The 22,592-nt window shown below is 48.8% G+C and overlaps 1 protein-coding gene across 3 annotated transcripts in view; it reads left to right on the forward strand.

Moving 5' to 3' along the window:
- Positions 1-22,592, forward strand: part of FUCA2 (alpha-L-fucosidase 2) — a 237,734-nt gene that overhangs the window by 153,575 nt on the left and 61,567 nt on the right. The gene's annotated exons all lie outside the window — the stretch shown is intronic.

Genomic DNA, 22,592 nt, shown 5'->3' on the forward strand with positions numbered 1-22,592 from the left:
TTATATATTAATAATAATAACCAACACCAATTTTAGTGGCCCCCCCCCCCTCGTTTTTAGCACCCTGTTACTTGTGCCAGCAGTGAAGGGCCAGGAGCAGCATCTCTGCAGCAAGCTGTGGAGAGAAAATGGCGCTGGTTAGAGCTGGAGGACGAAGCCCCGCCCCCTACATGGCGCGCTTCCGTCCCGCAATTTTTTAGACTGGCGGGGGTCCCCTGATAGTGCCTCCGCACTCCACATACATGCCAGTCACAAATGATAAGGTTTTTATTGCTGCCCAGGGCGCACCCCCTGTGCCCTGCTCCCATGCAGTGCCTGTGTGTGTGGGAGCAATGGTGCGCAGCGAGACCGCTGCGCGGTACCTCAGGAAGACTGAAGTCTTCTGCCGCCTTCACTGAAGTCTTCTTTGCTTCGGTTATTCACCTGTCTTCTTACTTCTGGCTCTGTGAGAGGGACGGCGGCGCGGCTCCGGGAACGAGCAGCTAGGTGACCCAAGTGATCAGACCCTCTGGAGCTAATGGTGTCCAGTAGCCTAAGAAGCAGAGCCTTTCAACTCACAGAAGTAGGTCTGCTTCTCTCCCCTCAGTCCCACGAAGCAGGGAGCCTGTTGCCAGCAGTGATCCCTGAAAATAAAAAACCTAACAAAAGTCTTTTTAGAGAAACTCTGTAGAGCTCCCCTAGTGTGTGACCAGTCTCCTCTGGGCACAGAATCGAACTGAGGTCTGGAGGAGGGGCATAGAGGGAGGAGCCAGTTCACACCCATTTAAAGTCTTAAAGTGCCCATGTCTCCTGCGGATCCCGTCTATACCCCATGGTCCTTTTGGAGTCCCCAGCATCCTCTAGGACGAAAGGAGAAAAGAAGTTTATTAAACAGGTCTTCACCTTGGGGGTGGCAGTCGTTAAGCTTTGTTGCATGGCCGCCTCCTCTCCAGGGATTCTGGTGACTTCATTTGGTGGGCCACAGCCTTTAAGCTCTTTTGCATGGCCGTTACCTGCCCAAGGCATCTTTTTTCTTCACCTGGGGGTGGTGGCCTTTAAGCTATTTTGCATGGCTGCCTCCTCTCCAGGGCTCCTGGCGTTTTCACCTGGGGGGCGGCAGCCTCTAAGCTTTCTTGCATGTCCACCGTCTCCCCAGGGCTTCTTGCGTCTTATTTCTTCACCTGGGGGTGGCTGCTGCCCACAAGAACTTCTGAGGTCTTCTTTCTTCTGGAGCCGCTGGTGGACTGCCAGCCACGGGCCCGCTCTTGCTTCTATAAGCCAGAGCCAAGGGGCGGGGGTGATGACGCGACCAGCCATGATTGGCTCGCGATTGGCTCGCGATTACCCTCTTGAATTCAAAAATGGTTATGTGGCGCCATTTTTTAAATGGATGATGGCAAACTGTGTCCTAATGGCTGACAGGGACTGGATCCAGACCTGCAGCCATAATGTCCAGAGTCCAGCCAGAACCGATGTCTGCTACAGCTGCCGACCCTGAGGCCCGATACTCCCGCTAAAGTTGCCGCCAGCTACTGCCCCCATGGCCACCGCTAATTCCCAGTCTGATGCCACCGGGCCCACAGCCAATGCCCGCAAAGTCTGCCTGCTCATTAAATTTGTGATGAGCAGGCTAATATATTGTAAATTTTAATAAAATAAAAAATAAATATCAGTGTGTGGGACTGGGCAGGGAGTGGGAGGACATGAATACAATTTTGTTGTCCAGGGCTTCCATTAAATTAATACCACCGCATTAAGTTTATGGAAAACCTGGAAAACAAAATAGCCATTTTTTATTCAAGTTATGTACTGCATAAACTAAAGATTTACATGTTTCCTGCCTGGGTCCTGGCTGAAAGTGGCACTGTCTGACTCTCTCCCTGTACAGCACTGACAGCTAGATACAGTCACTGTCAGTGATGAATTTGATGCTCAATCATATCTGTCTCAGTGACAGGGGCGTGCTTTCATAAGGGCTGAAAGCACGTCCCTGTCAACGAGGGACTTAAGCTGGGAACACACTAGGTGATTTTTATTAACGATATGGACGATAACTGCATTTCTGAACGATATCGTGCAGTGTACGCACTATTTTGTAAATGATGCACGCTCACACGGGTTGTTTGTGAGGTCTTCTGTCGTCTGTATGTGATAGCCGGGCAGCGGCCGCTCCATCAGTTATTTTTAAAAAGCATTGCACACCAGGCCATGTCATCACATAAGCAAGCAGTTTATTCACAGTTCAGACAGGGTTATCACGACAGTAACATTTAACTCCTTGTTCTCCTCTCCAGCCCAATATTTATATGGGTTACATCAAGTTACATCTCCTTTCATTTGCTTCACGGGCAATAACAGCATTTACAGTGATGTGACATCATTACAGTACAGTACATACCAGCGCAGTCTCTGGGAATCAGTAGTGCGGCTTTCGCAAACTGAAATTCATTTTAGTGTGCTCTCCCCCATTCGCTAGGGGCTCTATCTAAACGGGATCTCATGTACACGTTACTGGGGGCCTTCCGCCAAACGTGGTTCCTACCACTCACCCAGCTCGTCCTATCCCGCAGACTCACACCTCCCGTCCTGCTTCTTGGGTACCCCTGAAGGTCCTTTGTTCCTGGTTCCTTCCACTGTACTCTGCATACTGTGGCTCTCACACTGCACTCTCCATCTCTCACTGAAGCTGCTGGCTCTCCCTCTCTTCATAGCAACACCCACACGCTGCTCTTCTTTCCATCATGCCAGGGACTGTGGAGTGCCATTCTTGTTCCACAGTCCCCAGCCTGCGTTTCTCCTGGACACTTAGCCTGTGCCTTCCATCCTCAGTCCTCAGCTCACACTGAACTGTCCTGTGCTTTGTTCCTTCTTCTAAAATCCCCCTGCACTTCCTGTCCTAACCCCCTACATGTGGCAGGGTCTGCTAGAACTGGTTTGGGGCCATAAAACTCCCCCACTCACTGATAAGAATTAAATGGCTTTTGGAACTTCCCAATATCTCTTGTCTCCTAACATTCCAGTAATCCACAATGAGAATTAAATGGCTTTTGGAACTTTCCAATATCTCTTGTCTCCTAACATTCCAGTATGCCACATACACCCCTGTTAAAATCTTGCGTGTCCCCACGCAATATACCTATGAGCTTGCAAAAAGTCTAGCAAGTTACAGTCTCTTACTGTATACTCTACAGCAAGGTCAAAACATAACACACAATAAACAAGCATAATTGCAGTATACATCACACACAGTATAACAATCACATGAGCAGAAAAACATGGCATGCAAACACACAATATAACAATCACATGAGCAGAAAACATGGCATGCAAACACACAATATAACAATCAAATGAGCGGAAAAACATGGCATCACATGAAATACAAATCACATATACTGCTGTCTTTTTCCTGTGAATTACAGTCCTGGGTCACAGATGATCATGAATGTTCCAACATCTTCTGGCAATTGTGGCAAACACTTAGAACCTGCCCGTGCCGGCCCTTATCTACCCAGTTCGCTGGGTCAAAAGAGGTAGGTGGCTTTCATGGGCCCCTCCCAATAAAGTTTTCCCCAAATTTGTCAAATAAATCTTCGGTACCGATCCTGTTCGTGGACGCCAAGTTGTGATAGCCGGGCAGCGGCCGCTCCATCAGTTATTTTTAAAAAGCATTGCACACCAGGCCATGTCATCACATAAGCAAGCAGTTTATTCAAAGTTCAGACAGGGTTATCACGACAGTAACATTTAACTCCTTGTTCTCCTCTCCAGCCCAATATTTATATGGGTTACATCAAGTTACATCTCCTTTCATTTGCTTCACGGGCAATAACAGCATTTACAGTGATGTGACATCATTACAGTACAGTACATACCAGCGCAGTCTCTGGGAATCAGTAGTGCGGCTTTCGCAAACTGAAATTCATTTTAGTGTGCTCTCCCCCATTCGCTAGGGGCTCTATCTAAATGGGATCTCATGTACACGTTACTGGGGGCCTTCCGCCAAACGTGGTTCCTACCACTCACCCAGCTCGTCCTATCCCGCAGACTCACACCTCCCGTCCTGCTTCTTGGGTACCCCTGAAGGTCCTTTGTTCCTGGTTCCTTCCACTGTACTCTGCATACTGTGGCTCTCACACTGCACTCTCCATCTCTCACTGAAGCTGCTGGCTCTCCCTCTCTTCATAGCAACACCCACACGCTGCTCTTCTTTCCATCATGCCAGGGACTGTGGAGTGCCATTCTTGTTCCACAGTCCCCAGTCTGCGTTTCTCCTGGACACTTAGCCTGTGCCTTCTATCCTCAGTCCTCAGCTCACACTGAACTGTCCTGTGCTTTGTTCCTTCTTCTAAAATCCCCCTGCACTTCCTGTCCTAACCCCCTGCATGTGGCAGGGTCTGCTAGAACTGGTTTGGGGCCATAAAACTCCCCCACTCACTGATAAGAATTAAATGGCTTTTGGAACTTTCCAATATCTCTTGTCTCCTAACATTCCAGTATGCCACAATAAGAATTAAATGGCTTTTGGAACTTTCCAATATCTCTTGTCTCCTAACATTCCAGTATGCCACATGTACATGCATGTCAATTTTGACTATATCATCTGAAACTGTTTCAGATGAATAGTTCAAGGACAAACACTGACAATATCACTCATGGAGCATACAGCCTAGAGTGTACCCAGCTTTATACTAGTGCCGCTTATATAATGGGCTTTTACTGACCACTACTTGGCCCCGCCCCCGCCACTTTATCATTGGCAACAGGAGGCACCACTCTCAGTGCCTCCAAAACAAATTTATTTATTATTATTACAATAATATAAAGCATATACAGGTTGAGTATCGCTTATCCAAAATGCTTGGGACCAGAAGTATTTTGGATATTGGATTTTTCCGTATTTTGGAATAATTGCATACCATAATGAGATGATATGGTGATGGGACCTAAGTCTAAGCACAGAATGCATTTATGTTTCATATACACCTTATACACACAGCCTGAGGGTCATTTTAGCCAATATTTGTAATAACTTTGTGCATTAAACAAAGTGTGTGGACATTCACACAATTCATTTATGTTTCATATACATCTTATACACACAGCCTGAAGGTCATTTAATACAATATTTGTAATAAATTTGTGTATTAAACAAAGTTTGTGTTCATTGAGCCATCAGAAAACAAAGGTTTCAATAACACTGTCACTCAAAAAATTCAGTATTTCGGAATATTCCGTATTTTGGAATATTTGGATATGGGATACTCAACCTGTACTTAGGACACAGAATATGTGTCACAAGCATCTTCTTTGTATTATTGTATTCATTAATGACAGGGTAAATTACTAATTAGTTATCTGTGTGAGAATTCCTCTGTGAGAGTAATCTATAGGATTCTGTGATCAGCAGCTGGTCTCTCTGCTCTCAGCGACTCAGACCTGATCGCTCACTAGTTTTTTTGCAGTCATGCATTCGCATAGTCGCCACCCACCGGGGAGTGTATTTTAGCTGTGCAAGTGTGCGATCGCATGTGCAGTCGAGTGGTACAAAAAGATCTTGTGCAGTTTCTGAGTAGCCCAGGACTTACTCAGCCGCTGTGATCACTTCAGCCTGTCCGGGACTGGAATTGACGTCCGACACCCGCCCTGCAAATGCTTGTACATGCCTGCGTTTTTCCATCCACTCCCTGAAAACGGTGAGTTGCCACCCACAAACGCCTTCTTCCTGTCAATCTCCTTGCAATCGTCTGTGCGAATGGATTCTGCGTAAAACCCATCGCACAGCAACGATCCGCTTTGTACCCTTGCGACGCGCCTGCGCAATGCGTGTATACATATGCGCAGTTCTGACCTGATCGCAGCACTGCAAAAAACACTAGCGAGCGATCAGGTCTGAATGACCCCCATTGTTCTTACTAGTCAGTGAAGTCTATTCATGCTGTCTTTGTACAGCTCTCTCAGTATTCTGTGTATAATCCTCAGTGTGATCCTTGATAGTGATCCCCTTCCTGGTGTTTGGGACTAAACCAATATTCCCTCCAAAACCAGTCATGGATGTTGCCATCTTGGTTTCAGTCAGCTGACTCTCCACTGACCAATCCTGGCCAGTCTGGTGCTCAGCTAACACTTCCAGCCAGTCCAGAACACCCCAGGGGTATAAGCCTCCTGCCTCTCAGTGTACAGGTTGCCAGTTCCTAAGTCACACAACTCAGTGTGTGAGCCTTGTAGCTGCGCTTCTCAGTGATCCTAGTTATTACCTTAGAACCTGCTATCCTTAGCATCATATCTTCCCAGTCCAGTTCCATTCCAGTCCGGTCCCAGTCTGATTCCATTCTAGTCCGGTTCAAGTCTGGTTATAGTCTGGGTTCCATTCCAGTCCGTTCCAATCCAGTTCTGCTCCAGTCAGGTTCTAGTCCAGAAGTGTCATCATTCTGGTTCCAACGCAGTCAGCACTCCAGTCTGGAGACCAATATCACCAGTGTCTTCATTCCAATTCCAGCCTGGTCAGCACTCCAGTCCGGTTCCAGACCAATATTACCAGTGTCATTATTCCAGTTCCAGCCTGGTCAGCACTCCAGTCTGGAGACCAATATCACCAGTGTCATCATTCCAGTTCCAGCCTGGTCAGCGCTCCAGTCTGGTTCCAGACCAATATTACCAGTGTAATCATTCCGGTTCTAGCCCGGTCAGCACTTCAGTTCTGCATGGTGGTGCTGAGGGCACGGAGGTGCTGAGGCACGGAGGTGCTGGAAGCACGGAGACGCTGAGGCACGGAGGTGCTGAGGCACGGAGACGCTGAGGCACGGAGGTGCTGGAAGCACGGTGACGCTGAGGCACAGAGACACTGGAGACACTGAGGTGCTGAGGCACGGAGGTGCTGAGGCACGGAGACACTGGAGACACTGAGGTGCTGAGGCACGGAGGTGCAGGAAGCACGGAGACACTGGAGACACTGAGGTGCTGAGGCAGGGAGGTGCTGGAAGCACGGGACGCTGGAAGCACGGGAGCTCTGGAGATCACAGGTACAGTAGCAACGATGATACTCAGGCGCCGGAGCACTGCCCGGCGTCTGAATTTGAACTTCCCGCCAGGGCCTGATTGGAGAAAGCACTGATGACGTCACCCGCACCTCCCGTGGACGCCGGGCGCACACGCCGGCCGGCCGGAGCGCCGGACGCCGGGACCCGCCAGCGAGGACGGCCGCACGGAGACCCAGCGCGCCCGGAGGGGTAAGTATGGGGACAGCGGCGGCGTCGTGACAGTACCCCCTCCTCTAGGAGTGGCCCCTGGACACTTTCCCGGCTTCGTAGGATGTCTAGCATGGAAAATCCGGACTAGTCGAGGAGCCGAGACCTCAGAAGCCTTTATCCAACTTCTCTCCTCAGGACCATATCCTTTCCATTCCACCAGATATTGCAGATTCTTGTGAAGGTAACAAGAGTCTAGAATAGTTTTGATCTCGAAGTCTGTTCCTGTTTCAGTCTCCACTGAGGTGGGGCCAGAGGCCTTTGAATGAAAACGATTAAGGACGAGAGGACGAAGAAGAGAAACATGGAAGGCATTAGGTATACGTAGGTGCGAAGGTAAACCCAGCTTGCAGACCACAGGATTCAGGACTTGTAGCACAGGGTAAGGACCGATGAATCTTGGAGCAAACTTCATGGTGGGCACCTTCAACCGGAGATTACGTGTGGACAGCCATACCCTGTCACCAACCATGTATTGTGGAGCGGCTCGCCGTTTCTTATCTGCAAAGAACTTGTACCGGACTGAAACCTTCTTAAGATTAGCATGAATCTTACTCCAAATTGTCCGAAGTGTTGTAGAGTGGACGTTACAGCTGGAACCTCTTCTATCGGAAGGTTTGGAAATTCTGGAACACGTGGATGGAACCCATAGTTGACGCAGAATGGAGATTCACCAGTGGAAGAATGAAACGAATGATTATGGGCAAACTCCGCCCAAGGTAACAACTCCACCCAGTTGTCCTGTGAAGGGGAGAGATAAAGACGAAGGAAAGTCTCTAGATCTTGATTGACTGGGGATGATAAGCGGATGAAAACTTAAGTTTAATCTGTAGAGTCGAACAGAGGGCTTTCCAAAACCTTGCGGTGAACTGTACCCCACGATCAGAGACTATTTCCTGTGGCAACCCATGCAATCGAAAATGTTCTTGGATGAACAGTAGAGCTAGTTTCGGAGCTGTCGGTAGACCAGTCAAAGGAACGAAGTGTGCCATCTTCGAAAAACGGTCGACGATTACACAAACGGTGTTGCAACCCTTGGAACTGGGCAAGTCAGTGATGAAGTCCATGGAAATGTGAGTCCAGGGTCTCACAGGAATAGGCAAAGGACGAAGCAACCCAGCAGGAGGCAGGCGAGGAGATTTATGTTGTGTACACTGTGGACAAGAATTAACGTAATCCTGTACATCCTTCCTCATGGTGTTCCACCAGTAAGACCTTTGCAGAAACTTGTACATCTTCTGGGCACCGGAATGACCGGAAAACTTGGAATTATGGGGCCACTGTAATATTCTTGGCCGGAATCTAGCTGGTACGGACATTCTTCCAGGAGGAGGAGCTGGAGTAGTTAAAGCAGCGGAGACAGAAACTGGATTTAGAATTAAACTCCGCTCAAAAGATTCATCCTCGTCTGTGGAAACTTGTGAACGGGACAGCGCATCCGCTTTAATATTGAAAGTCCCGGCCCGGTACTTGATAACAAAAGAAAATCGGGTAAAGAAAAGTGCCCATCTCGCTTGGCGAGTATTCAAGCATTGTGCGGATTTGATGTACAACAAATTTTTGTGATCCGTGTAAATGGTAAACACATGTTTAGCCCCTTCTAAGAGATATCTCCACTCTTCCAAGGCGGATTTAATTGCCAAAAGTTCCTGGTCTCCAATGGTGTAATTTTGTTCGGCCGGAGAGAATTTACGAGAGTGGAAGCCACACGGATGTAATTTCTTATCAGAGGAGTACTGAGAGATAACGGCCCCAACCCCGACTGAAGATGCGTCAACCTCTAGGAAAAAAGGTTCATCGAAATTTGGTTGTTGGAGAACTGGAGCGGACATGAAGGCGAACTTCAAGTGGGAAAAGGCCTCAATGGCTTCGGGAGGCACAAACTCGGATTAGAGCCCTTTCTAGTCAGGGCAGTAATGGGCGCGACAATGGTGGAGAAACCTCTAACGAATTTCCTGTAGTAATTCGCAAAGCCCAGGAATCTTTGTATTGCTTTCAAAGAGAGAGGCTGAGTCCAGTCACGAATGGCAGAGAGCTTTTCCGGATCCATGCGAAGCTCCGTCCCCGAGATGATATAACCGAGGAACGGAATTGATGTTACCTCAAAGGTACATTTGGAGAGCTTAGCATAGAGATGATTCTCTCGTAAACGGTGGAGCACTTCTTTGACTTGAGTCCTGTGTTCAACAAGATTTTTGGAAAAAATCAGTATGTCGTCCAAATATACCACAACACTCTGATATAACATGTCTCGGAAGATTTCGTTGACGAATCCCTGGAAAACAGCAGGCGCATTACTAAGACCGAACGGCATCACCAAGTATTTGTAATGCCCATCCCGGGTATTGAAGGCAGTCTTCCATTCATCCCCTTCTCGGATGCGTATGAGATTATAAGCTCCCCTCAGGTCGAGTTTGGAGAAAATGTGGGCACCACGAACCCTATCAAATAACTCTGTGATTAGTGGCAAGGGGTATTTATTCTTGATAGTGATATCGTTTAAGCCGCGGTAGTCGATACATGGTCTCAACCCCCCGTCCTTCTTCTTCACGAAAAAGAAGCCCGCTCCAGCAGGGGAGGAAGAGGGGCGAATAAATCCCTTGAGCAGATTGGACTTAATATATTCCGACATAGCTTGAGTCTCGGGAAGTGACAGGAGATATGTGCGACCACGAGGTGGCGTCTTCCCTGGGACAAGGTCAATAGGGCAGTCCCAAGGCCTATGAGGTGGTAACAGATCAGCTGCTTGTTCCGAAAACACATCCTTGTACCCTTGATACACCTCCGGAATATACTCTTCATTCGTCTTGGAAGAGACACGGAGCGGACAAACAGGAGTGAGACAATTAGTGTGACAAAAGGAACTCCAGGACAGAATTTGTGAAGACTTCCAGTCAATGTGGGGATTATGAATTTTTAGCCAAGGCATTCCAAGGACCAGATCGTGGTGCATTTCTGGAATCACCAAGAATTCCAGACTTTCTTGATGTAGAGCCCCGACCTGCAGCTTAACTGGCTCCGTGCGCCACATTATGAGACCCTTGGAAATTCTAGTCCCGTTGATAGCCGTCAACGAAATAGGCCGCTCGATAGGCAGTAACTTTAAACCCATGCTTTGGACACAGGAGGAAGAAACGAAGTTCCCCGCAGCTCCGGAATCCAACAGGGCTTCACAAGACCTGGAGGCTGAATCGGTGACTAAAATTACAGGAAGCAAATTGGAGAAGATTTTGTCGTAACCCCCAGAACAAGCTAGGCCTGCCCGTTTCCCGGACGGGATTTACAAAACTTGAGAAAATGATCTGCGGGCACAGTAAAGGCAAAGTTTACCCTCACGACGATGCTGTCGTTCTTCCGGAGACAGTCGGGATCGGTTAATTTGCATGGGCTCGCACGAGCTAGGCATAGCCACCGGTCTAGGAGTAGGATTCCGGAACCTGAAACGATCTGAACGGCTACGTTCTTTTCCACGCTCCTGCATCCGAAGATCCACTTTGACGCAAAGGGAAATCAACTCTTCTAATGGATCCGGCAGATCCCTTGTGACCAACTCATCTTTCAGCCGGTCGGAAAGACCGTTCCAGAAGGCAGCTCTCAGGGCATCATTATTCCAGCATAATTCAGAGGCAATGGTCTGGAAATGAACCACGTACTGACCCACGGAACGGGAGCCCTGACGGACACGGAGCAAGTCGGAAGAAGCAGTGGTCATCCTGCCGGGTTCGTCGAAGATTCTTCGAAAGGACGTGATGAAGTTGGTAACCACGGGATCAGATCGTTCCCACAAGGGAGACACCCGATCCAACGCTGATCCTTCAAGCAGGGAAATGATATACACTACCTTAGAGCGATCCGTAGGGAAGTTATGAGAGAGCAGCTCGAAGTGCACCTCGAACTGATTTAAAAAACCACGGCAATTCTTTGGGTTCCCATTATAGCGGGAAGGAGTAGGAAGCTGAAGACGTGACCTGGTACCGGCCGGAAGTTGGACATTACTGGAAACAGCAACTGGAGCAGTTACGGGAGCTGGAGCCGGAATGGCGGAGGCTAAGGATGCTTGGATTTGATCCAATCGGCCGGACAGTTCCTGGAGATATTGCATCACTTGACCCTGTGTCGCCTCTTGAGACTGAACTCGGGAAGCCAAACTTTGGATGGCGCTCGACTCCGTGTTCCGATTCCCCGGGTCCATGTGGCCTGAGTATACTATCACTGACCTGGTTGGGAAGTGTTGTGGACTCGGGGCTTCTTCCGGTGACCGGGAAGAGGAACCGCTACTGGGTCGCAGTAGAGATGGCCGGATGTAGGTCTTCCTCATACAGGATTAAGACGGTAGGCAGGAGGCACGGGTGAATGCTTGAAGGTCTCCTGAAAGACAAGACTTGTAAAGGGGTTGATGAATTGGTGGAGAGTACCAAAAGCTACAGTGAGCGATGTTGGGGTGCTGGAGGCACTGAGGTACTGGAGGCACCGAAATGCTAAAGGTACTGAGGTGTTTTTGAAGGCGCTGAGGCGCTTAGAGACGTTGTGATGCTTGAAGACTCAGTGGTGCTGGAGGCACAAAGGTGCTGGAGGCACGGAGGTATTGAGGCACGGAGGTGCCGGAGGCACAGCGGTGCTGAATGCTGAGGCACAGAGGTGCTGGAGGCACGGAGGTATTGAGGCACGGAGGTATTGAGGCACGGAGGTGCCGGAGACACAGCGATGCTGAGTGCTGAGGTACAGAGGTGCTGGAGGCACAGAGGTGCTGGAGGCACTGAGGTATTGAGGCACGGTGGTGCTGAGGGCACGGAGGTGCTGAGGCACGGAGACGCTGAGGCACGGAGGTGCTGGAAGCACGGAGACGCTGAGGCACGGAGGTGCTGAGGCACGGAGGTGCTGGAAGCACGGAGACGCTGAGGCACGGAGATGCTGGAGACACTGAGGTGCTGAGGCACGGAGACACTGAGGTGCTGAGGCACGGAGGTGCTGAGACACGGAGACACTGGAGACACTGAGGTGCTGGAAGCACGGAGACACTGGAGACACTGAGGTGCTGAGGCACGGAGGTGCTGGAAGCACGGGACGCTGGAAGCACGGGAGCTCTGGAGATCACAGGTACAGTAGCAACGATGATACTCAGGCGCCGGAGCACTGCCCGGCGTCTGAATTTGAACTTTCCGCCAGGGCCTGATTGGAGAAAGCACTGATGACGTCACCCGCACCTCCCGTGGATGCCGGGCGCACACGCCGGCCGGACGGAGCGCCGGACGCCGGGACCCGCCAGCGAGGACGGCCGCACGGAGACCCAGCGCGCCCGGAGGGGTAAGTATGGGGACCGCGGCGGCGTCGTGACACTCATATTCTATGAGTAAGAATTACCTCAGGCTACCTAACGCATAAGGAGAGATAAAATACCAGCCAACCAGCTTCTGTCATTTTTCAAACACAGCCTGTGACATGGCAGTTAGAAAGCTGATTGGCTGGTCATTTGTCTCTCCTTATGCGTCTCAGATTTATCTCTTGTTAACGCTTAATACATTTGGGTCCTATTCCCAAGGCAGCATCATACACTGCCATCAATCACTGAAGTGGCACGGATCATACCTTTCCAACTTCTGCATTAACTTTGTTCTTATGTTGCTTACTGTATTTTTTCTCCATAAACAAAACACCCTCTAATACCCCTTTCAGACTAAAAGCCAGCAAATTCCTGGGTCTCAGCCTTAACCTGGATAAAGAGCAGGGTTGGGACCTGTTTGCATTCAGACCTACCAAAGTCCTGGGTCGCATTGATTATGTGATTAATGATAAATATACCCCTGTAGGAGATAATGACCTAAAAACATTGTCCACTGTAGTGGCCTTTATGCATGAAATGGATGTGAATATATACAGTGGTGGTTGGTGCCCCTGGGCAGCAGCGCAGACCACACACAGCATGGCTGTTCCCGAGGTCAGGCAGCCATCGCACATATTACATGTAATATTAAAATGTATGTTGATACCCCCACCACCACTATGTCACACACACACACAAAGAATTTGGGCTTTCAGGGTGGGTTTCTGGGTACTCAGAAACCTCCCCTGCATGTGCATCTGTAGTTATAGCTCATTTGACTTTTACCACCTCTTCTTACATCTCCCCATAATTCACCTAAAATAAGTACATCCAGTATCTTTGCCAGAGTCTACTGCACATACGCAAATCTCAAGGAAAACGGCACTGGTATACGGTTGCAGTATGGGCTCCTGCACCCATTATAGATACACTTGCCCATGGCCTGGTGCCTTACAATTGTAGTTACCAACCTGATATCTCTATCACTGTTGAGAACTCGGCAATTAATCCTACCGCACAAGCACGCTGCCTAGGTGTCATCCTTGACTCTGAACTGTCCTTTGTTCCCAACATTCAATCTGTCTCAAAATCATGTTACACGCATTTAAAAAACATATCCAAAATACGATCATATCTTACACAAGACACTACAAAAACTCTAATCCATGCTCTCATTGGGGGTAATTCTGAGTTGATCGCAGCAGGAACTTTGTTAGCAGTTGGGCAAAACCATCTGCAGGGGAGGCAGATATAACATGTGCAGATAGAGTTAGATTTGGGTGGGTTATTTTGTTTCTGTGCAGGCTAAATACTGGCTGCGTTATTTTTACACTGCAATTTAGATTGCAGATTGAACACACCCCACCCAAATCTAACTCTCTCTGCACATGTTATATCTGCCTCCCCTGCAGTGCACATGGTTTTGCCCAACTGCTAACAAAGTTCCTGCTGCGATCAACTCAGAATTACCCCCATTATCTCCTGCATTGATGATTGCAATAGTCTTCTTATTGGTCTTAGCTAAAAGAGACTCTCACCAGTACAGTCCATTCTGAATGCAGCTGTGAGGCTAATCTTCCTCGCTAAACGTTCATCGTCTGCTGATCCACTCTGTCTGGCTGCCTGTATTCTACTGTATTTAATATAAAATATTTCTACTCACACACAAGGCCATTAACCAAACTACACCAATGTACATTTCTTCACTATCTCAAAATATCTCCCAACCCAACCTCTTCGCTCTTCACATCTCTCATCCACACTCATTGGGGGTCATTCAGACTTGATCGCTCGCTAGCTGTTTTTTGCAGTCCTGCATTCGCATAGTCGCCGCCCACCGGGGAGTATATTTTAGCTGTGCAAGTGTGCGATCACATATACAGCCGAGCGGTACATAAAAACTTTGTGCAGTTTCTGAGTTGCCGCTGCGATCACTTCAGCCTGTACGGGACTGGAATTGACGTCAGACTGCAAAAAAATAAGATTTTACTCACCGGTAAATCTATTTCTCGTAGTCCGTAGTGGATGCTGGGGACTCCGTAAGGACCATGGGGAATAGCGGCTCCGCAGGAGACTGGGCACAGCTAAGAAAGATTTAGGACTACCTGGTGTGCACTGGCTCCTCCCACTATGACCCTCCTCCAGACTTCAGTAAGGATACTGTGCCCGGAAGAGCTGACACAATAAGGAAGGATTTTGAATCCCGGGTAAGACTCATACCAGCCACACCAATCACACCGTATAACTCGTGATAATATACCCAGTTAACAGTATGAACATAACAGAGCCTCTCAAAAGATGGCTCAACAATAACCCTTTTAGTTAACAATAACTATGGAGGTCATTCCGAGTCGTTCGCTCGGAAAATTTCTTTGCATCGCGTTTTTCCGCTTAGTGCGCATGCGCAATGTCCGCACTGCGACTGCGCCAAGTAAATTTGCTATGAAGTTTGGATTTTTACTCACCGCTTTTTCTTCGCTCAGGCGATCGTAGTGTGATTGACAGGAAATGGGTGTTACTGGGCGGAAACAGGCCGTTTTATGGGCGTGTGGGAAAAAACGCTACCGTTTCCGGAAAAAACGCGGGAGTGGCTGGAGAAACGGAGGAGTGTCTGGGCGAACGCTGGGTGTGTTTTGTGACGTCAAACTAGGAACGATAAGCACTGAACTGATCGCAGATGCCGAGTAAGTCTGAAGCTACTCTGAAACTGCTACGAGATGTGTAATCGCAATATTGCGAATCTTTCGTTCGCAATTTTAAGAAGCTAAGATTCACTCCCAGTAGGCGGCGGCTTAGCGTGTGCAATACTGCTAAAATCGCCTTGCGAGCGAACAACTCGGAATGAGGGCCTATATACAAGTATTGCAGACAGTCCGCACTTGGGACGGGCGCCCAGCATCCACTACGGACTACGAGAAATAGTTTTACCGGTGAGTAAAATCTTATTTTCTCTGACGTCCTAGTGGATGCTGGGGACTCCATAAGGACCATGGGGATTATACCAAAGCTCCCAAACGGGCGGGAGAGTGCGGGTGACTCTGCAGCACCGAATGAGAGAACTCAAGGTCCTCCTCAGCCAGGGTATCAAATTTGTAGAATTTTGCAAACGTGTTTGCCCCTGACCAAGTAGCAGCTCGGCAAAGTTGTAAAGCCGAGACCCCTCGGGCAGCCGCCCAAGAAGAGCCCACTTTCCTCGTGGAATGGGCTTTTACAGATTTAGGCTGCGGCAGGCCAGCCACAGAATGCGCAAGCTGAATTGTGCTACAAATCCAGCGAGCAATAGTCTGCTTTGAAGCAGGAGCACCCAGCTTGTTGGGTGCATACAGGATAAATAGCGAGTCAGTCTTCCTGACTCCAGCCGTCCTGGAAACATACATTTTCAAGGCCCTGACTACGTCCAGTAACTTGAGTCCTCCAAGTCCCTAGTAGCCGCAGGCACCATGATAGGTTGGTTCAAGTGAAAAGCTGATACCACCTTAGGAAGAAACTGGGGACGAGTCCTCAATTCTGCCCTATCCATATGGAAAATCAAATAGGGGCTTTTACATGACAAAGCCGCCAATTCTGACACACGCCTTGCCGAAGCCAAGGCCAAAAGCATGACCACTTTCCACGTGAGATATTTTAAATCCACGGTTTTGAGTGGCTCAAACCAATGTGACTTTAGGAAACCCAACACCACGTTGAGGTCCCACGGTGCCACTGGAGGCACAAAAGGAGGCTGAATATGCAGCACTCCCTTGACAAATGTCTGAACTTCAGGCAGTGAAGCCAGTTCTTTCTGGAAGAAAATCGACAGAGCCGAAATCTGGACCTTAATGGAACCCAGTTTTAGGCCCATAGTCACCCCTGACTGTAGGAAGTGCAGAAATCGACCTAGCTGGAATTCCTCCGTTGGGGCCTTCCTGGCCTCACACCATGCAACATATTTTCGCCATATGCGGTGATAATGTTGTACGGTTACATCTTTTCTAGCTTTAATGAGCGTAGGAATGACTTCCTCCGGAATACCCTTTTCTTTTAGGATCCGGTGTTCAACCGCCATGCCGTCAAACGCAGCCGCGGTAAGTCTTGGAACAGACAGGGCCCCTGCAGCAGCAGGTCCTGTCAGAGCGGCAGAGGCCATGGGTCCTCTGAGATCAATTCTTGAAGTTCCGGGTACCAAGACCTTCTTGGCCAATCTGGAACAATGAGAATAGTTCTTACTCCTCTTTTCCTTATTATCCTCAGTACCTTGGGTATGAGAGGAAGAGGAGGGAACACATAAACCGACCGGTACACCCACGGTGTCACTAGAGCGTCCACAGCTATCGCCTGAGGGTCTCTTGACCTGGCGCAATATTTTTCTAGCTTTTTGTTTAAGCGGGACGCCATCATGTCCACCTGTGGCCTTTCCCAACGGTTTACAATCAGTTGGAAGACTTCTGGATGAAGTCCCCACTCTCCCGGGTGGAGGTCGTGCCTGCTGAGGAAGTCTGCTTCCCAGTTGTCCACTCCCGGAATGAACACTGCTGACAGTGCTAACACGTGATTTTCCGCCCATCGGAGAATCCTTGTGGCTTCTGCCATTGCCGTCCTGCTTCTTGTGCCGCCCTGTCGATTTACATGGGCGACTGCCGTGATGTTGTCTGACTGGATCAGAACTGGCTGGTTTTGAAGCAGGGGCTTTGCATGACTTAGGGCATTGTAAATGGCCCTCAGTTCCAGAACATTTATGTGTAGGGAAGTCTCCTGACTTGACCAAAGTCCTTGGAAGTTTCTTCCCCATGTGACTGCTCCCCAGCCCCAAAGGCTGGCATCCGTGGTCACCAGGACCCAGTCCTGTATGCCGAATCTGCGGCCCTCTCTGAGATGAGCACTCTGCAGCCACCACAGCAGAGACACCCTGGTCCTTGGAGACTTATCAACCGATGCATTTGAAGATGCGATCCGGACCATTGGTCCAACAGGTCCCACTGAAAGGTTCTGGCATGGAACCTGCCGAATGGAATTGCTTCGTATGAAGCTACCATCTTTCCCAGGACTCGCGTGCAGTGATGCACCGACACCTGTTTTTGTTTCAGGAGGCCTCTGACTAGAGATGACAGCTCCTTGGCTTTCTCCTCTGGGAGAAACACTTTTTTCTGGACTGTGTCCAGAATCATCCCCAGGAACAGTAGACGTGTCGCCGGAACCAGCTGAGACTTTGGAATATTCAGAATCCAACCGTGCTGGTGTAGCACCTCCTGAGATAATGCTACGCCGACCAACAACTGCTCTCTGGACCTCGCCCTTATCAGGAGATCGTCCAAGTATGGGATAATTAAAACTCCCTTTTTCCGAAGGAGTATCATAATTTCGGCCATTACCTTGGTAAATACCCTCGGTGCCGTGGACAGGCCGAACGGCAACGTCTGGAATTGGTAATGACAATCCTGTACCACAAATCTGAGGTACTCCTGGTGAGGATGGTAAATGGGGACATGCAGGTAAGCATCCTTGATGTCCAGAGATACCATGTAATCCCCCTCTTCCAGGCTTGCAATAACCGCCCTGAGCGATTCCATCTTGAACTTGAATTTTCTTAAACATGTGTTCAAGGATTTCAAATTTAAAATGGGTCTCACCGAACCGTCCGGTTTCGGTACCACAAACATTGTGGAATAGTAACCCCGTCCTTGTTGAAGTAGGGGCACCTTGACTATCACCTGCTGGGAATACAGCTTGTGAATTGCCTCTAACACAGCCTCCCTTTCTGAGGGAGTCGTTGGTAAGGCAGATTTGAGGAAACGGCGGGGGGGGGGGGGGGGGGGATGTCTCGAATTCCAGCCTGTACCCCTGAGATACCACTTGAAGGATCCAGGGATCTACTTGTGAGCGAGCCCACTGATTGCTGAAGTTTTTGAGACGGGCCCCCACCGTACCTGGCTCCGCCTGTTGAGCCCCAGCGTCATGCGGCGGACTTAGCAGAAGAAGCGGGGGAGGACTTTTGTTCCTGGGAAGTGGCTGTATGCTGCAGCTTTTTTCCCCTACCTCTGCCTCTGGGCAGAAAGGACGCGCCTCTACCCCGTCTGCTCTTTTGGGGGCGAAAGGACTGTACCTGATAATACGGTGCTCTCTTTGGTTGTGAGGGGACATGTGGCCAAAAATGCTGACTTCCCAGCCGTTGCTGTGGACACTAGGTCCGAAAGACCATCCCCGAACTCCTCACCCTTATAAGGCAAAACTTCCATGTGCCTTTTAGAATCTGCATCACCTGTCCACTGCCGGGTCCATAACCCTCTCCTGGCAGAAATGGACAGTGCACTTATTTTAGATGCCAGCCGGCAAATATCCCTCTGTGCATCTCTTATGTAGAAGACTGCGTCTTTAATATGCTCTACGTTTAGCAATATAGTGTCCCTGTCTAGGGTGTCAATGTTTTCTGACAGGGAGTCTGACCATGCAGCTGCAGCACTGCACATCCATGCTGAGGCAATAGCTGGTCTCAGTATAATACCAGTGTGTGTATATATAGCTTTCAGGAGAGCCTCCTGCTTTCTGTCAGCAGGTTCCTTTAAGGCGGCCGTATCCTGGGACGGCAGTGCCACCTTTTTTGATAAGCGCGTAAGTGCTTTATCTACCCTAGGGGGTGTTTTCCAACGTGACCTATCCTCTGGCAGGAAAGAGTACGCCATTAGTAATTTTTTTGAAATCACCAATTTTTTATCGGGGGAAGCCCACGCTACTTCACACACTTCATTTAATTCTTCAGAAGGGGGAAAAACTACTGGTAGTTTTTTCTCCCCAAACATAATACCCTTTTTTGTAGTACCTGGGGTCACCTCAGAAATGTGTAAAACATTTTTCATTTCCTCAATCATATAACGAGTGGCCCTATTGGACATTACATTTGTCTCTTCGTCGTCGATACTGGTATCAGTATCCGTGTCGACATCTGTGTCTGCCATCTGAGGTAGCGGGCGTTTTAGAGCCCCTGATGACCTTTGAGACGTCTGGGCAGGCACGGGCTGAGAAGCCGGCTGCCCCGCATTTGGCATGTCGTCAAATTTTTTATGTAAGGAGTCGACACTTTCACGTAATTCCTTCCACAAGTCCATCCACTCCGGTGTCTGCCCCGCAGGGGGTGACAACACATTTGTAGGCACCTGCTCCTCCTCCACATAAGTCTCCTCATCAAACATGTCGACACAGCCGTACCGACACACCGCACACACACAGGGAATGCTCTGACAGAAGACAGGACCCCACAAAGCCCGTTGGGGAGACAGAGAGAGAGTATGCCAGCACACACCAGAGCGCTATATAATACAGGGATTAACTAAATTATATCCCCTTATAGCTGCTATATGTATATTGCGCCTAAATTTAGTGCCCCCCCCCCTCTCTTTTTTACCCTTTCTGTAGTGTAGACTGCAGGGGAGAGCCAGGGAGCTTCCTTCCAGCGGAGCTGTGAGGGAGAAATGGCGCCAGTGTGCTGAGGGAGATAGCTCCGCCCCTTTTTCGGCGGACTTTTCTCCCGCTTTTTTATGGATTCTGGCAGGGGTATTTATCACATATATAGCCTCTGGGGCTATATATTGTGATATATTTGCCAGCCAAGGTGTTTTTATTGCTTCTCAGGGCGCCCCCCCCCCCAACGCCCTGCACCCTCAGTGACCGAAGTGTGTATGAGGAGCAATGGCGCACAGCTGCAGTGCTGTGCGCTACCTTGGTGAAGACTGGTGTCTTCTGCCGCCGATTTTCCGGATTCTTCTTGCTTCTGGCTCTGTAAGGGGGCCGGCGGCGCGGCTCCGGGACCGAACATCAATGGCCGGTTCCATGCGGTCGATCCCTCTGGAGCTAATGGTGTCCAGTAGCCTAAGAAGCCCAAGCTACCACCAGTTAGGTAGGTTCGCTTCTTCTCCCCTTAGTCCCTCGCTGCAGTGAGTCTGTTGCCAGCAGATCTCACTGTAAAATAAAAAACCTAAAATATACTTTCTCTCTAGGAGCTCAGGAGAGCCCCTAGTGTGCATCCAGCTCAGCTGGGCACAGGATTCTAACTGAAGTCTGGAGGATGGTCATAGTGGGAGGAACCAGTGCACACCGGGTAGTCCCAAATCTTTCTTAGCTGTGCCCAGTCTCCTGCGGAGCCGCTATTCCCCATGGTCCTTACGGAGTCCCCAGCATCCACTAGGACGTCAGAGAAAACGCTAGTGAGCGATCAGGTCCATTATTCGCTCCAATTCGCAATTTCAGGACTTTCTTAGGGCTGCATCCACTCTGTGGAATGCCCTACCACGCACAATAAGACTCTTCTCTAATCTTCAAACCTTGAAGCATTCCCTGAAAACTCTCCTCTTCAGACAAGATTATCAAATCCAGGAACCACCCATATAATGTTCATAAACTTTCCTATCCAATTACATCTCCACTGCATAGTTCACATGGGTTGGGTATGTCCTATCACAATACCTACGACGGGATCCATAGCCAGATTAAAGGGGGAATGCAGTGCATACTGTACCCCGGGCCCCCCCTCTGTCAGGCCCCCCCCCCCCCCCCTCGGCTAGAGCACACTGACATCACTAGCTTTCCCTCTTATGCAACAGTAGAAACAGACAGCCAGAATGCGCGCAGAACAGTATGTAATGCAGGCAGAGACTCAGGATTATCAGATTTCATGAATTATTAACTATTAACCGGGATCCCCAATCAGAGGAGCATTAGGAGGGTGGAGAGAGCTGTGACACAGGGTGGGATCCCTGTTTCACTTACAGATCTCTCCACACCTGGGTGTGTGAGTCTTGTGTAATTTGTTATCTAATGAATGGCTGGAGACACACACACACACACACACACACACACACACACACACAGAGTCCTCCTGAGTCCTGTCCCAGTGTGTAAGTAGTGCAGAGGCTGCTGCTATTTTTGCATGTGACAAGATAAATTATAGAATTTATTTTTCTATGTGTATTTTAAGGTTAAGTTGACTTTGTTCCACTATAAGTACATTTTATAAAATAGTTGTCTTTCAATTAGGTGAAGCTACAAACAGTACCCAGGCAATATTAAACTATTAGTTTAAATCTAATATACACCATTGGGCTAAATTTAATATACACAATCCATACATCCCACCATGATCCATTCCAGGAGGGACAAAATTCTTAAGTTATAATTGCAAGCACCTGTTGAAACACCTTTCTTATCAATTAAATAGTTCAACATAGGTGACTACAATCATATATTAAGAGGGAAGTCCAGGTAGAGAGCATTTTTTCACTCCTGGAATAGGTCATGTTGGGAGGTATGCACAATATACACCCCCTCCCCCCTCTTCCACCGGGGCACCCCCAAGGCTTAATCCGGCCCTGACGGGATCCTGGCATTTACATTAGCCAGCGGGTGGGGTGGACGAGCGCAACTAAGTGGGAATAGTCCCTGTTGGACGGCATGCCGACTGTTGGGATAGTGAGGGTGCGGGATGTAGGTGCCGGTAACTAATCCTGGGCCAGATCCATCATCACTTGGGAAGTGATAAAATGGAGTGAAAAAGTACTAGCCAATCAGGTCCTAACTTCCATTTTTCAAACACAGCCTGTGACATGGCAGTTAGGATCTGATTGAAAAAATACCAGCCAATCTCAATGTTATCACTTTCCAAGTGATGCATCTAGCCGCCTGGTCACATATATATATCGTCACTTATTTTCTGTCTCTTCACTTTCTCATCCTCCTGACCCCAGGCCAATATTGCTGTGTGATGGTCCATATACAGCCAACCAATACTTGCAATCTGGTGGACCATTATGCAATAGATAACACCTGTCCTTGTGTATCAATTTCCTACCTCTGTGTGTCATGATTGTCTGCTGTTGCCCAGTTTCGTTTTACCTGTTGTTTCCAACTGTATATCACAACAGAACTTGCTGCACTGCGCTGTTAATAAATACATACATATTAAAGTTGTATAAGCATGTCTACTTTCTATAATCCGTGTTTTTGTTGTAAAATAACAACCATTGACCGTATATTTCAACACAATAGAGTTGATGTTTCAATGTAAGATAAATTAACGAGAC

The sequence above is a fragment of the Pseudophryne corroboree genome, chromosome 4, assembly GCF_028390025.1.
Source record: "Pseudophryne corroboree isolate aPseCor3 chromosome 4, aPseCor3.hap2, whole genome shotgun sequence".
In the NCBI taxonomy this organism is placed as follows: Eukaryota; Metazoa; Chordata; class Amphibia; order Anura; family Myobatrachidae; genus Pseudophryne; species Pseudophryne corroboree.